Here is a 17,259-nt window from a genome sequence, read left to right as displayed (position 1 = left end):
GTATGAGCCAACCCAGATGGTAGGAGGGCTCATACTCCGGAACCTAGCGTCCCTACTAGCCCTAAGGAAATCCCTGGACTTAGGAGCAGGTTAAGACAACCTGTTCCTCCTAGACACGGACGAACAGGTGTCTAACTGGCCAAGCTGCAAGGAAGGGAGTACATATACAGCCTATGGATATGGCAGGTGAGTGAAACCACTTCCACACCTACCTGCCACAGACACACTGACTGGAACCCGTGCTCAAAAGCTGATGTCCACACCAAACATAAAAAGGACCCAGCACACACACATAAACACACAGGAAACCAGATCCATAGCCGCAATGAGGATAGACACCACACAAACATAAACATAACATCACGACATGTCTTTTATGACCACAAGGGTGGCCCTCACTGGAAGATGGTAAAAGGATACCAGGAGGATGACTCCAGCAAAACATGCCTGGAGTACCCCTCAGCTACAGGCTTCCAGCAGAGGCTAAATAGCCCAAGTAGCCACACCCACACAGACACACACTGGGAAGGGAGTTAACCCTTCCAACACCAGACAAGGTAAGGTAATCACTTAAAGGGGAAGTGAACATACAACTTAATCCCGTGGACACCGAACAAGCAAAGTGCACACATAAAACTACACATTGCCAGAGGCAAGCGCATGCATAGACAGAGAGCCGCCTAGCCACCAGCTAAGGCTGCTACACTGCCAAGAACCTTATGTTGCCAGCGGCAACCACACGTGAGGCAACATACTAGCAGCCCTCACCTGGTTGAGAACAATACCAGACCACGGGCAACTGCATGCGTCACAAGGAGTCACGACCATGACCATGGTCGTGACACTTGCTGCAGCATGTAAACAAAGCATGAATAACAGAACTATGCAAAGGTGCAAGTATGTATTTTATTTTTTTTTTCAAGCTTAACTAATGTATATGTAAGTCCTGAGGAGTTTTATAATGTTTATTTATTTATTTTTTTCCATTTCTCGGATAACCCCTTTAATGCTTTTCAACAGCTAATTTTTTATGACCTGGGTGCATGTCCCACATTTATGATATTTAAGGGAATGTGTCATCAGAAAATGACCTATTGTTTAACTCGTGTTTTTATGTTTAACATATATTTAAAGAATTTTTGGTGATGTAATTTTTAATTTTCCATGTCAGCATCTATATTTAAACAAAAGCCATAAAATCCTGCAGTCACTAAGCCTAATAATAAGTGTCACTTCTTGGTCTGTACAGATCACTTTACTGCAGTTATCTGCTTATCAGTCATTCTAATCCTGCCTGTAACAATATCACTTCTGTCTATAGAAAAGACAGGATCCACTGTTCACAAAAGGTGATTGTAAAAGCTTTTCTATTCTTTCCTTGTACAATGACCTCTGCACAGGTCACCGAGCATGACTAAAAAACTCTACTCTAGAGAAGTCACTGAGGTCCTTAGTCCCTTCTTATGGACATCGGGCTGCCGTAAAGCAATTTTTTTTAATGCTGTGTAAATGCTGCTAAGAACAGCTCAGGCAAGATGGCTGCCCCCATAGTCATGTTCAGGAAATTGAATTAAAGAATCTGCAATCAGAAAATAAAAACTGATTAGATAAAAAAGAGATGTACTGCTATCTGATTTTAACTGGTAGATACAATTTTTGGTGACACATTTCCTTTAAGTGTTTTTTTGCGCTGGTTCCTTGTATCAATTAGTCCTCCTTGATGTCCAGCTCCACCACCTTTATTTTAGTGACTAAGGATGCTAGTAATGATGACTTAAAGGGAAGCTGTCACATTGAGCATGCTGTTAGAGATAGAACAGGATGAACTGAATAGATTGATGTGTAGTTTTATGATAAAATATTCAGCTTAACTTGTATTTTATATAAATTCCAGCTCATTCTGAGCTTTGGAGTCAATAAGGGGGTCGAATCAATGATTGGCAGCTGTATATGCACTCATATAAGAAAGGCTGTCAGTCACTGATAGGATCGTCTGCTTGACATCAAAGGCCCAGAATAAGCAGGAATATAAGGAAATGAAATACAACTTATACTGAATCTTTTCACACAACGCTACATGTCAGTCTGCTCAGCTCCTCCTGCTTTACAATATGCTGCAGAATGTACTGCATTTTCAAAGTGAAGGGTTTGTTTTAAATACCATAGATTACCAGGGATGCTGGCTTTAACCCCTTTACTATCCAAGATGAGCAGGGATGCTGACATTCACCCCTTCACTACTTTAGACCATAAAGGGTGCTTACTAGTGTGGATCAAGCACCAAAGTGCTCGTGTGCTCGGGTGCTCTGGCCGAACACATTGATATGCTCGTGTGCTCTACCGAGCACCCGAGCACAATGGAAGTCAATGGGAGAACCCTAGGCAACCCCTGCTCGGAAGAGAAGAGTGTGTCTGGATCACAAAAAAAGGTTAGAAATAGATGGAAACCCCATCAAAATGGTTTGGAACTAGCATTAAGAGGGTAGCTGGATGTGTCTTGGACTCCTATTATCTACAACATACAATAGACAGCCACACAAAGGCTATATGTCAAAAGCCAGGTATGTGTAAGCCATCAATCTATCCATGAGACCGATAACAGGCTGTCAGAATACCTTACAATAGCAGCCTTGTGCACTATGAGACATTCCAAACCAGCTCTCATCTGACTGAGAGCCAGTAAGCCTCAAAGTTACTTCAGATCTGTTGGATGGCTTGGGTGGACCTGAGCACCTAGATCAATATCATTAGGGTGACAAAAAAAAATCTGATTGTCCTAACATAATATTCAATAACCTTTCTATGCAGTTTTGTCATGTAAAAACTAATTTGCATAAACATGGGCATATGGGAAAGACAAGCAAATGAGCAGAATCTGCCTTATTTTTCAGCTGAAAAACCATTTGCATGGACATTTTGCATTCTACACTACTCACGAACAGCGCCATCTACTGGATTCATAGTCTTATCATAAGACTATGAAACCAATAGATGGCACTGTTCATGAGTCATTACAAGCAGGGTAATAGTCCTCAGATACACCCTAGCAAGCTTATACACTGACTGTCCAAAAAAAAAAGGTCACACACTCTAATATTTCGTTAGACCGCCTTTACGGCACGCATTCGCTGTGGCATTGTTTCGATAAGCTTCTGCAATGTCACAAACTGTATTTCCATCCAGTGTTGCATTAATTTTTCACCAAGATCTTGCATTGATGATGGTAGAGTCTGACTGCTGCATAAAGCCTTCTCCAGCACATCCCAAAGATTCTCAATGGGGTTAAGGTCTGGACTCTGTGGTGGCCAATCCATGAGTGAAAATTATGTCTCATGAACCACTCTTTCACAATTTGAGCCCAATGAATCCTGGCATTGTCATCTTGGAATATGCCCGTGCCATCAGGGAAAAAAATAAAAACATTGATGGAATAATCTGGTCATTCAGTATGTTCAGGTAGTCAGCTGACCTCATTCTTGGAGCACATACTGTTGCTGAACCTAGACTTGGCCAACTGCAGCAACCCCAGATCATAGCTCTGCCCCTACAGGCTTGTACAGTAGGTACTAGGCATGATGGGTGCATCACTTCATCTGCCTCTCTTCTTACCCTGATGCTCTCATCACTCTGGAACAGGGTAAATATGGACTCATCAGACCACATGACCTTCTTCCATTGCTCCAGAGTCCAATCTTTATGCTCCCTTGCAAATGGAAGCCTTTTTTTCTGGTTTGCCTCACTGATTAGTGGTTTTCTTATGGCTACACAGCTGTTCAGTCCCAATCCCTTGAGTTCCCTTTGCATTGTGCGTGTGGAAATGCTCTTACTTTCCCTATTAAACAGCCCTGAGTTCTACTGTTGTTTTTCTTCGATTTGATTTCACCAAACGTTTAAGTGATCGCCGATCATGATCATTCAGGATTTTTTTTCCCTCCACATTTCTTCCTCGAATACGATCGGTCCCCACTATCCTTCCAGTTTTTAATAATGCGCTGGACAGTTCTTAACACAATTTTAGTAGTTTCTGCAATTTCCTTAGATGTTTTCTCTGCTTGATGCATGCCAATGATTTGACCCTTCTCAAACAGACTAACATCTTTTCCATGACCACGAGATGTGTATTTTGACATGGTTGTTTAATAATGAGAAGCAACTCATTGCACCAGTTGTGGTTAAATAACTTATTGCCAGCTGAAAGATAATCGCCCATGCAGTATTATACAATAGGAGGCTCATAACTATTTGCTTAGTTAAATCCAGGTGGCGACTTTTTTTTTGGACAGACAGTGTATTACCGCAGATAAAGTGCTAGAAGATGTGTGAATGATAGCAGCAATCTGATATACACCTCAGTGTTAGCGTAGGCTACTATAGGCTGAGTGCTACACGGTGTGTGGACTCTGTTGAGCAGTGTGCCCCACTTACTAGCGCCCTAACAAGATGAACAGCACCATCTATTGATTTCATAGTCTTATGACAAGACTAATAGTCTTGTCATAAGACTATGAAACCAATAGATAGCGCTGTTCATGAGTGGTGTAGATTGCGAATTTTCCATGCAAATGGTTTTTCAGCTGAAAAACAAGGCAGATTCTGCTAATTTGCATGTCTTTCCCATATGCCCATGTTTATGCAAATTAGTTTACATGACAAAACTGTATAGAAAGGTTATTTAATATTATGTTAGGACAATCAGAAAACGTTTTGTCACCCTAATGATATTGATCTAGGTGCGCAGGTCCACCCAAGCCATGCAACAGATCTGAAGTAACTTTGAGGCTTACTGGCTCTCAGTCACATGAGAGCTGGTTTGGAATGTCTCATAGTGCACAAGGCTGCCATTGTAAGGTATGCTGACTCAGCCTGTTATCTGTCTCATGGATAGATTGATGGCTTGCACATACCTGGCTTTTGGCATATAGCCTTTGTGTGGTTGTCTATTGTATGTAGTAGATAATATGAGTCTAAGATGCATCCAGCTATCCTCTTAATGCTGGTTCCAAACAATTTTTATGGGGTTTCCATCTATTTCTAACCTTTTTTGTGAACCAGACATCCTCTCTTTTTCAGAGCAGGGGGTGCCTGGTTTGATGCTCGGGTCTCCCATTGACTTTCATTGTATTAAATTGTACTCCAGCACCCGCAGTATTCGGTTGAGCACTCCAATGTGCCAAGCATAGCGATGCTCGAGCTGAACAGCAGTTCGGCCGAGCATGCTCGCTCAACACTGGTGCTTACATTAACTTCTCCACTACCAAAGTCATCAGAGAGGATACTTCAATGCAATAAGACTGGATACTGTATTAAAACTTTTTATCACCTTAGACCACTAGAGTTGTTTCCATTAAAGGGGTTGTCCGCTTTTTTATATGGATGACCAATCCTCAGGATAGGTCATTAATATTAGATCGGCAGGAGGCTCAAATCCAGACACCCCCACTGATCAGCTATTTGAATAGAAGGCAGCTCTTGTACCAGCGCTCTGTTCTCTTCACTGTTCACCTGCTCATCACCATCAACCATGCAGAGGTGAGCAGGTGTAATTACAGCTCCTCCGTGCCCATTCACTTCAATGGGATAGCTCCTTCTTATTCAAGTAAAGATAGGTCAATGTAAAAAGCGTAAAAAGCGGACACCCACTTTAATATATATATATATATATATATATATATACACAGGAGATGTTCTCATTAACACATAAGAAATCTAAGAGTATTAGCCAAATTTGGTTTTGCTTACCTGGTCTTGTAGGATGGGAGACCTAATGGTATAGCTTTTACCTAAGACACTGATGATAGCTATAGACAAAAACTATAACAATTTGATTCAGTGATGGGTAGTCATTGAACACATCTGTACAACTGCTTATGTTAGAGATAAAACTAAATTTGGTTCATTTGGCCCCAGAAGTAACCCGCAATGGTATTTGACAGTGCCCAAAACATTAGCCTGTCACAGAAAACGTATAAACTAATAAGTAGCCACCTCCTGGATTTCAGTGATATTCACAAGTTGAATTTACCCATTAATAAGTAGCCTATTTTGGGCCTTAAGGGCTGAGCCTTTTTTTTTTGTTTGTTTTTCATTCTGACAATTTAAGACAAATTCTTTAGTTTTTTTCCCTCTCAAAGTCAACATATGAGGACTTGTGTTTACAGATCTATCTGTCTACCTATAAGTGTGATATAGAGGGGTGTGATATACTTATAATATACTTTCTAACATAGAAATTGATTCACAAATCAATTCTAGCCTGTAGCTGCTTTCCCTACAATTCCTAATTTCGGGATGGAGCACTCGCCCTGAAAAGAGCGACCCCCAACCTCAGGATACCTCAGACCTGGTCTACATTTCCCTGTTTATGCTAAATTGCTATTGCTGGATTGCTTCTGCTTCTATGAGTTTCGCCCAATGAATAGGTCTCTTCAGGAAGCGATATGTGTAGTCTCAGCAAGTAGATTAAGGCAGTGGCAATATTGTAGCGAAATTACCTTCCTTATAAAGGTGTAGAACCTCCCCTTCCCTGTGCGTCAGCATAAGTGAGTGAGTGAGTGAGTGAGTGAGTTGGTGGGTGGGGGCGGATCTGAGAGTAACATCTCTCCCTGCGATCTCGCTCCCCGCTCCTGCCGCAGAGCGGATGTGACGCCCAGGAGGGCGGGTCTGTTGTCATGGTGACCTTCCGACGTGTCCACGGCTGGCATCCCCATTGTCAGATTTGCCTATGATTAGATCGTCAGAGCGATTCTGTGTAATGGGTGGCGAGGGCATGTTTTCAAAGGCAGATACTGCACAGGATCGCTCACATTGGTTCTGTTACATTACATATCGTGGCAACTTGATCAAGTTGAATAGACCGATCATGGGTCAACCAAGTTAACATATACAAAATGCAGCGGCATCATTACAGGAATGAGGTCCATACATTAGTCGAAGACCCCATGATTTTTAGGCAAGAAGATTTTTGTTGTTTGGGGGAGGGGGGGGGGGTCATAATATCATAAAGATGTCAATAGTGGTATACCATATATTTACTGATCCCAGATATATAGATCAACTCATAAAAATGGCTTGAAAGATAACATTTCATTTGGTGCAGTGGACTGCATCATGAAAATCCATTTTGTCTCCCTTCTTAAGATCCTATTATTCCAGTCACCCCCTCTCCGCATTTGTGGGATATGTTCAATTCCCATAAATTTTATACAGTTCTTGCTCCCTCCATGTACCATATTCATGTCTTGCAACGGATGTATCTTTTTTGTTGACAATATCATTGTAATGGTCCCAGATACGTCGTCTGAATTTCCTTTTGGTTTTCCCAATATAGTCTAATGGACAACTACATTGTGCTAGGTAGACCACTCCTGTTGTCTGACAATTGATGAGGTTGTTGATTTTGTATACTGTATTTGTTTTTTAGCATGTAAATTCTTTTGTTACCCTCACTTGACTACAGGCCACACATTTTCTGCACCTGAACATGCCTTTTGGGCATCGTGTTAGCCATCCTACTTCTCTTGCTGGAGGCTGATAAAGGCTGTGGACTAATCTATCCCCCAGACTTCGTCCTTTCCTGTACATGATCTGAGGGTAAGGTCCAATCACGTCCCAAAGATCTGGGTCATCACATCTGTCTAACACGTTCATGTGCATTGTTAAACATACCGATGATTCTTATTGGTTGTTTCTTTGTGTGCTCAGATTTTTTGGGGATTAATAGTGTTTCTCTTTTGGACGCACATGCTGACTCAAAGGCGGGCCTATGGACCCCATCAGGGTAACCCCTTTTCTCTGAAACGTATTCTGAGGTCATCTGACTGTTTCTTGATGTTGGACATATTTGAACAGTTACGTCGTATTCACATGTAATGTCCTTTTGGAATCCCTTTTTGTAGTGAGTAAGGATGTACACTCTCCTACCTCACATCACTGTTTGATGCTGTAGATTTACGGAATATGGTGGTACTTATTGAATTATTCCTTCCTCTCTGTATTTGCACATCCAGAAAAGGAAGCATGTTGTGGTCACATGTCGAGGTGAACCTCAAGCCCAGTTCATTTTCGTTGATAGTCTTCACAAACTTATTAAAGGAGATCCCCTTCCATAGCACAAATATATCATCGATGAATCTCAGCCAAAGGCTGATATATTCATGCCAATGGCTGAGATCATCCGACCAGATGCAGTTGGCATCCGACCAGCCCAGGAGTAAATTTGCGTATGCCAGCGCAAATGGGCTCCCTATAGCACACCCCTGAGCTGGTGGTAGTATTGGTCATTAAAGATGAAAAAATTGTGCGTCAGATTAAACTCCAGGAGATCCAGCACAAATTGATTATGTGTACATAACGCCACATCTCTTGTGGATAAAAAGCTTTCCACTGCTTTCGGTCCCAGATGTTGATGAATGGAACTGTACAAGGCCTCGACGTCAATTGACGTTAGTATAGTTTCATCATCTAGACACCCCCCCTCAAGTCTTAGTAAAAGGTCTGATGTGTCCCGAACATAGGAGGGGAGAGTCTCCACAAATGGCCTTATGATGTGGTCGACATATATGCCAACATTTTGTCCAATACTTCCCACCCCAGAAACTATTCGACGCCCCTTTAGTGGTGTGACCCCCTTATGTACAGTACAGACCAAAAGTTTGGACACACCTTCTCATTCAAAGAGTTTTCTTTATTTTCATGACTATGAAGGCATCAAAACTATGAATTAACACATGTGGAATTATATACATAGCAAACAAGTGTGAAACAACTGAAAATATGTCATATTCTAGGTTCTTCAAAGTAGCCACCTTTTGCTTTGATTACTGCTTTGCACACTCTTGGCATTCTCTTGATGAGCTTCAAGAGGTAGTCCCCTGAAATGGTCTTCCAACAGTCTTGAAGGAGTTCCCAGAGATGCTTAGCACTTGTTGGCCCTTTTGCCTTCACTCTGCGGTCCAGCTCACCCCAAACCATCTCCATTGGGTTCAGGTCCGGTGACTGTGGAGGCCAGGTCATCTGGCGCAGCACCCCATCACTCTCCTTCATGGTCAAATAGCCCTTACTTTCAAAGTTTTCCCAATTTTTCGGCTGACTGACTGACCTTCATTTCTTAAAGTAATGATGGCCACTCGTTTTTCTTTACTTAGCTGCTTTTTTCTTGCCATAATACAAATTCTAACAGTCTATTCAGTAGGACTATCAGCTGTGTATCCACCTGACTTCTCCTCAACGCCACTGATGGTCCCAACCCCATTTATAAGGCAAGAAATCCCACTTATTAAACCTGACAGGGCACACCTGTGAAGTGAAAACCATTTCAGGGGACTACCTTTTGAAGCTCATCAAGAGAATGCCAAGAGAAGCAGTAATCAAAGCAAAAGGTGGCTACTTTGAAGAACCTAGAATATGACATATTTTCAGTTGTTTCACACTTGTTTGTTATGTATATAATTCCACATGTGTTAATTCATAGTTTTGATGCCTTCAGTGTGAATCTACAATTTTCATAGTCATGAAAATAAAGAAAACTCTTTGAATGAGAAGGTGTGTCCAAACTTTTGGTCTGTACTGTATTTTAGGTAGGGAGTAGATGGTTGCTGTTATGGGGTAGTCTGGTAGCAGAAAATTAAATTCATGTTTGGTCTATCCTTTTTGTGTCTGAGACCCCCTGCTAGAATCGTTTTTAGTTCTTGGGGAAAGACTGGACCCGGGTTTTTATCAAGGACCCTATATGAATTGGTGTCACTCAGGATATCCATGCACATTTTAACATATACTTTGATTCATCACTACCACATTCCCACCTTTTGTCGGAGGATTTTATCACAATATTTTTGAGTTGTAATTTTTTAAGAACAACAGATTCATTATGGCTCAAATTCCCAGGACTCTTGGGTCTAAGGGTGATTGTTTCTAGGTCCTTTAGGACCAACTTCTGGAAAATTGAGACATGTGATTCAGGCAGTGGTGGGGGCATTTGGTCACTTTTGCTTTTCAGATTTGTGAACTGACCTTCAAACCTATTCTTCTCCACTTCTGTTAGTAGGTACATTAATGTTTTTGTGATTTGGAGGTCCTGTGTGTTTATGTTCATCTCCTCACACTTTTTCTTGTCTTGCAAGACAAAGTGTTTGTGCCACAACAGCTTTCTTATAAAGAGTGCAATATTCCACCTTAAAACAGACAAATCGCACAGTAGGCAAGAAGTATAACCCTTTACTTAAAAGAGTATAGACAGAAGTGGTGGTTTGGTATGAGGAAAGGTTAATAATTTTGAATCTATTATCTGGATTCGCTATGTCACCCTCTGCCTCTATATCCTCTACTTTGACCTTTCCCTCTTTCAGTCTCACTGTCCGATCCCTCTGCTTCTGAGGAAGAAACGTCTGTATGAGAATCTTTTGATTGTCTTTTATTGAGGAAGGAGTATGCTCTATTCTCAAAAAATTCTAAAGAGTCTTTCACAAATTGTTAGTGTTTGCGGTCTCGTATCGTGTATTGGAATCTTTCTAGAGAATTTTGTAGTTGTTCCTCCTTCTTTTGAAATTGTGTATCTCCCTTGATTGTCAGGGCCTATTCCCTGAGACTATTCCCTTTTTTCTTTGTTTGATATCAAGTGTACATTTTTCCCCCCCATGTGCCAGTATCAGGTGCCTCTCCCCCCCCCATGGCAGTAACAGTCGGGTATAAAAAAATAATAATAAACACATATACTTACCTCCATGTCAGCGATGCGATGCAGCCTCTTCCTTTGTCCCGCCCTGTATGTCCATATATGGAGTCAGTGCTTGTATTTCAGAAAAGTTTCTGCTGGGATTCAAACCCACGACATTCTGTATCAGAGGCAAAGCACCTAACCACTCGGCCATAAGAACTGCCTTGCTGCTGACCGAAAAAATATGAGACTTCCACTGTTATAGCTGGTCAAGTCTACAGCTATACACATGACAGCTGCCCTAACACACCCAGCACTGCTATATCTCTATATGACAGCTGTCCCAGCACACTCAGCTCTGCTATATCTCTATATATGATAGCTGTCACAGCACACCCAGCTCTGCTACATCTAATACACATGACAGCTGCCCTAACACACCCAGTACTGCTATATCTCTATATGACAGCTGTCCCAGCGCACTCAGCTCTGCTATATCTCTATATATGATAACTGCCCCAGCACACCCAGCTGTGCTACATCTAATACACATGACAGCTGCACCAGTACACTCAGCTCTACTATATATCTATATATGACAGCTGCCCCAGCACACCCAGCCCTGCTACATCTATATATCTCTAAGTATTGCTATACAGTAGATAGATATATAGAGATATAGCAATGCTGAGTGTGCTTGGGCAGCTGTCATGTGTATAGATGTAGCAGTGCTGGGTGTGTTTGGGCAGCTGTCATGTGAATAGATGAAGCAAAGCTGGGTTTGCTGGGGCAGCTGTCATATATAGAGATATAGTAGAGCTGAGTGTGCTGGTGCAGCTGTCATGTGTATTAGATGTAGCAGAGCTGGGTGTGCTGGGGCATCTATCATATATAGAGATATAGCAGTGCTGGGTGTGTTAGGGCAGCTGTCATGTGTATAGATGTACACTTAGCCAGCTATAACAGTAGAAGTCTCATATTTTTTCAATCAGTAGCAATGGAGCACTTATGGCTGTGTGGGTAAATGCTTTGCCTCTGATACATGGTACATGGAGGTTGTGGGTTTGAATCCCAGACACATCAGGAGACAGTAAGATTAGATCACATTAGTGAGGGGGCCTGGTCCGCTGCCACTGTGAAGGGGCCCTGAACATTAAGACAACAATCATATTTAACTAACTTGAAAATAAACTGTCACACACGCTGCCGGGGCGCCGGGCCCCTTGGCAGCCGCTTCCCCTGCTTCCCCGGTAGTTACGTATTTAGCGTTGGTTGGTAGTGCAATGTCTTTTTAGCTCTGCCTATCTGCACTCGGGAGTTTTTAATTTATTTATAATGCCTTGTAAAAAAGAAAAAAAAAACATTTATTCAGAGACTTTTAAAAAATTATCACTCGGGTAAGGTAATAGATTGGAGCGCAAGACAGGGTTCAATAGCCTGGTCACTTTTCTTGTGGTGGATCCTGTGCCGTATCTGCCTTTGAAAACATGTCCTCGCCACCCATTACACAGAATCGCTCTCACGATCTGATCACAGGCGAATCTGACCACGGGGATGCCAGCCGTGGAAGCGTCGTAAGGTCCCCATGACAACAGACCCGCCCCTCTGGCCGTCACATCCGCTCTGCGGCAGGAGTGGGGAGCGATATCGCAGGGAGAGACGTTACTCCAAGATCCGCCTTTATAAGGAAGGTAACTTCACTACAATATTGCCACTGCCTTAATCTACTTGCTGAGACTACACACTCTTCCTTAAGAGACCTATTCATTAGGCAAAACGCGTAGAAGCAGAAGCAATCCAGCAGTAGCAATTTAGCATAAACAGGGAAATGCAGACCAGGTCCGAGGTATCCTGAGGCTGGGGGTCGCTCTTTTCAGGGCGAGTGCTTCGACATACAGCCACGATAGACTCCCCTACCCGAGATTAGGAATTGTAGGGAAAGCAGTTACAGGCTAGAATTGGTAATTCGTAAGAACTAACCCTCGTACTGGTGTAAAATTGAGAATTAGCCAACATATCCTGCTTGGAGGACATGTCTGAGCCCGAGCACCGCGCCAAGGTTTCTCAAGTAGCTCGGGAACCTAATGCTAAACCTACCTGGGCCATATGGGCAATACCAGGAGCCAGTGGGCAAATTACAGGTGCGCAAGGTCCGACTCAAAGCAATCTCCCAGTAACCTCCAGCATGTGACATTGCATACAATGGGAGGAGGCAGAGAGCTCTGAGCCCCACCCAAGACTGGCTGTGGATGGAAATGAAGGCACATTCAGACTAGGAGTTTCTACACCTCCAAAAATTCAAAATACAAACTACAAATTGGCATGGTAATAAAAAGCAGGAAGTGCTCAACCCCATATGCAGTGGTGCATCTATACCGGGGGGGGGGCAGATCCTGCACTTGTGGCCCGTTGCTAATGGCGATCCCCAGCAAAAATGCATACAATGGAGGATGCCTGCAGCCGGACCACAAGTACCACAATGGACATCCTACACAGGATAGCAATTGTGTGGATGTGATAAACAGTCAAAATAACATAACAAAAACAAATACAGGTGCACTCTGCGGTCTTACTAACCCTCGTACTGGTGTAAAATTGAGAATTAGCCAACATATCCTGTTTTTGTTATGTTATTAAGCCCAACACTCACCTAGGGACAACCTCCTTAAGAAGACACCTGGCCTCCCATCACCGAGTCTAGTGTTCCGACAAGCTGACCAATGGCTTGTCGGAACTGCTAGCCCGCCAACTACTGTCATATAAATTGGTGGGCTCGGAGGCCTTTAGAAAGTTTGTGGCCATTGGCAAATTGCAATTGAAGGTCCCGGAAGGAAATATTTCTCCCAGAAGGGAATCCCTGAACTATATGGCCACGTTCAGTGGCAAGTTAATATATCTCTGGCACACAGTGTCGGTGCCAAGATACATCTGACCACAGACACGTGGTCTAACAAACACAGGCAGGGAAGGTACATAACATTTACTGCCCACTGGATAAACTTTCTGACGGCCGTCAAACACATAACCCGTGGCACTCGTGTGGATTTGGTGTTACCGCCACAGGTGGCATGCAGGCCTGCCTCTTCTTCTCCTCCTCCTCCATCCTCCTTCTCCTCCTTGGCTGACTCCTCCTTTTCCATTGCTACCACCTCTTCCGCTGTTTTCCCCCAGGCTCCCAAGAACCTATTAGACGTGCCAGGTGTGACATTACCATGATGTGTTGTGGCTGTTGTGCCTGGAAGCCAAGATCCACACCGTTCCTGCACTGCTTTCAGCTCTGCGGTCACAGGCTGATCAGTGGCTAACCCCGCTCAATTTGACAGTTGGTAAAGTGGTGTGCGACAACGGTGTCAATCTGCTGAGGGCGCTGAAAGAGGGCAAAATGACACACGTGCCATGATTTGCACACGTCCTGAACTTAGTCTTGCAGCGATTCGTTGCCAAATACCCCGGGGTCCAGGACATCTTGTGGCAGGCAAGGAAAATCTCTGGCCATTTTAGAAGATCTTACACGGCCATGGCACGCCTTTCTGACGTTCAATCATGACACCACTTGCCCGTCAGATGTCTGATTTGTGACTGTCCGACGCGCTGGAACTCCACCTTGTATATGCTTGATAGGCTGCTCCAGCAGAAACGTGCCATTAACGACTACCTGTACAAACTCTGTGGCAGGACAGGTTCTGGGGAGCTTGGTTTCTTTTCACCACGCCAGTGGCTGCTCATGCGTGACGCATGAAGACTTCTGCGGCCATTTGATGAGATCACCAAACTGGTCAGTCGCAGCCAGGGTGTCATCAGTGACATCGTACCTTACGCCTTCTTTCTGGGGCGTGCATTGCGCCGTGTCATTGATCAAGCCATCGAGGAGCAGGAGCTGGAAGATGAGGAAGTTGCAATGCTGAATGAATTCCCAGGGGGGGGGCTACTCCATTTGAGACAAGTCAGCAGGAGTCTTAAGAGGAGTCAGAGGAGGATGGTGGCTGGGGGGAGTAGGAGCAAGAAGAGCAGGCTTTAAACTTTTTGGGGATCCCTGGTGTTGTCTGTGACTGGGGGGAGGAGACCGAGGACGACATTCTCCTAGGCGATGAGCAGGAGCCAGGGCACTCCACCGCTTCCAATTTAGTGCAAATGGGGCCTTCATGCTCCAGTGTTTGAAGAGGGACCCCCGTATAAAAAGCATAAAGGTCAAGGACCTGTACTGGGTGGCAACGTACTTAGACCCCCAGTACAAACACAAAATGGTGTGCGACAACGGTGTCAATCTGCTGAGGGCGCTGAAACAGGGCAAAATGACACACGTGCCGTGATTTGCACACGTCCTGAACTTAGTCTTGCAGCGATTCGTTGCTAAATACCCCGGGGTCCAGGACATCTTGCAGCAGGCAAGGAAAATCTATACCCATTTTAGAAGATTTTACACGGCCATGGCACGCTTTTCTGACGTTCAGTCGCGACACCACTTGCCCGTCAGACGTCTGATTTGTGACTGTCCGACGCGCTGGAACTCCTTGTTACCAGCATCACAGAGGGCTGTCAGAATGCAGCATTTCCAGGCCTTGCTGTGAGAGATGCTGCATTCTGCTGTTGCGGGCACTGGCAGAGGAATTTCCACACACAGTGAAACAGGTGCGCGTGCCAATCCTACCGCGCCTGCAAAAAGAGGGCAGTTTGAAGACGTATTGGTCATTTCAGATATGAGATCATTCTTGCAGCCAACCCATCCATATCCAGCCTCAGGGAACTCGTAGATCGACAGGTGTCCGACTACATTGGGTTAACGGCCAATGTGGACGCTCTGAGAAGCGAGGAACCCCTTGACTACTGGGTGTGCAGGCTTGACCTGTGGCCAGAGCTGCCACAATCTGCCATGGAACTCTCTGCTTGCCCTTCGTCGAGCATCCTGTCCGAAAGGACGTTCAGCGCAGCAGGGGAGATCGTGACCAATAAGCGCACTTGCCTAGCTGCACGACAGTGTGGACGACCTAACATTTTTAAAAATGAATGAGGTATGGATCTCGGAGGAATTCAACACCTGGGATGACCACGTGTAATTGAATTTCCTCATGCCTGCGTACACATATCCGCCACCACCCAGAACAAAGAATGGTCCTTGCCTTATGTATATACAGCGGCCTAAAAGGCCTTTTATGTTAGCTGAATGCCAAATTTTTGGGGGCCTGTACTGGCCGACAGTTACATATTTATCCTGTGACCACCTAATGTACCTCCAGCCACAGAATCCAAAGTTCTTTGCTGTCAAGTGAATGCCTATTGCCTAATTTTTGGGGCCTGTACTGCCGGCACACGCTGCAAACGGGAAGCAGCAAACTCCAAATAAAGCATTTGAAAGAATCCCGGCAACCGTGTCTTGCTTCCAAGTATATTCTTTTATTCTATTGTCATAATTCATCCAATATGACAGGTTTCGGCACAAAGCCTTTATCAATAGTACAAAATCAAGACAAGCACATTACTTATATAACAAAGTCAATAAAAACACTAGTGACGTCAAACGTCCAGCTACCGATGGTATCCGGGTCAGCACTAATCAACATCCAGGTTTCACTTCATACATACTGTAACATAAGCAGGTAAGTAAAGGATACTAAGCTATCCATTGAGAAGATCAGCGGGACAATGAAGTCTATAAAAAAATATTGAAATAATGACAGATCAGTGATCTGGAATATCAACAAAATACTCCCTACAAACGTGCAATCTCATATTCACGATTTAGGCTCCATTCACACGTCCGCAAAATGGGTCCGCATCCTTTCCGCAATTTTGCGGAAAGGGTGCGGACCCATTCATTCTCTATGGGAACGGAATGTGCTGTCCGCATCCACATTTGCGGATCCGCACTTCCGCATCCGTGCTTCCGTTTCCGCAAAAAAATAGAACATGTCCTATTCTTGTCCGCAATTGCGGACAAGAACAGGCATATTCTATTATGTTGGCAATGTGCGGTCCGCAAAATGCGGAACACACATTGCTGCTTTCCGTGTTTTGCGGATCCGTGTCTCCGTGTATCCGCAAAACACATTGCGGACGTGTGAATGGAGCCTTAAACCTCTGGGATGCAATGTGTTCAAGGTGTTTATCAAAATGATAGGGCAGTGGTAATAGTAGGTTTTTTGTTCTTAGGGTCCATTCACACGTCCGTTTTTCTTTCCTGATCTGTTCCGTTTTTTGCTGAACAGATCTGGACCAGATCTGGACCCATTCATTTTCAATGGGTCCTGAAAAAAATCAGACATTGAGCTGTCCGTTTTTTTCCAGGACCCATTGAAAATGAATGGGTCCAGATCTGGTCCAGATCTGTTCAGCAAAAAACGGAACAGATCAGGAAAGAAAAAACGGACGTGTGAATGGACCCTTTATAGTGGATTTATGTTTCCCTATTCTATCTTTTACAGCTTGTATTGTTTCCCCTATATACGCCAGACCACAGGGACATTTTATTATATAAATAACATTTGTGGATTCACATGTGTAAAACCCCTTCACCTTAAAGGCTTGTCCCGTGTGTGGATGGTGAAACAAACATTGGAAACAATGGAGGCACGGAAAGGCGCCTTTTCTCACTGTTTCAAATGTGCTTTGTC

This window comes from Bufo bufo, chromosome 5 (genome assembly GCF_905171765.1).
Source record: "Bufo bufo chromosome 5, aBufBuf1.1, whole genome shotgun sequence".
Taxonomy (NCBI): Eukaryota; Metazoa; Chordata; class Amphibia; order Anura; family Bufonidae; genus Bufo; species Bufo bufo.
This window is presented reverse-complemented; position numbering follows the sequence as displayed.